Below are 279 nucleotides of genomic sequence, written 5' to 3'. Positions count from 1 at the left end.
TCGGCTACTCCACCAGCAGTAAGCCGAGTTGTATGTCTCAGATTATATACATATATAAAACTAGGCAAAATATTCGCCTAGGGGCCCAGGATGTTTAAATGAGTTAAACATCCACCCCCTCTACTCGGTAAAACTGGCGCATAATAATGCAACAGCGCAATTCACCACAGCTGATGACACTACAACACAACTCAACACATCTGTACACCAACCCACTCAACAAAAAGGATGGGCAACGGGAAGGCAGACACACTTCGTTCTAAGCAATTCATTTCGTCA

The sequence above is a fragment of the Bactrocera tryoni genome, chromosome 3, assembly GCF_016617805.1.
Source record: "Bactrocera tryoni isolate S06 chromosome 3, CSIRO_BtryS06_freeze2, whole genome shotgun sequence".
In the NCBI taxonomy this organism is placed as follows: domain Eukaryota; kingdom Metazoa; phylum Arthropoda; class Insecta; order Diptera; family Tephritidae; genus Bactrocera; species Bactrocera tryoni.
Note: the sequence above shows the minus strand (reverse complement) of the source record.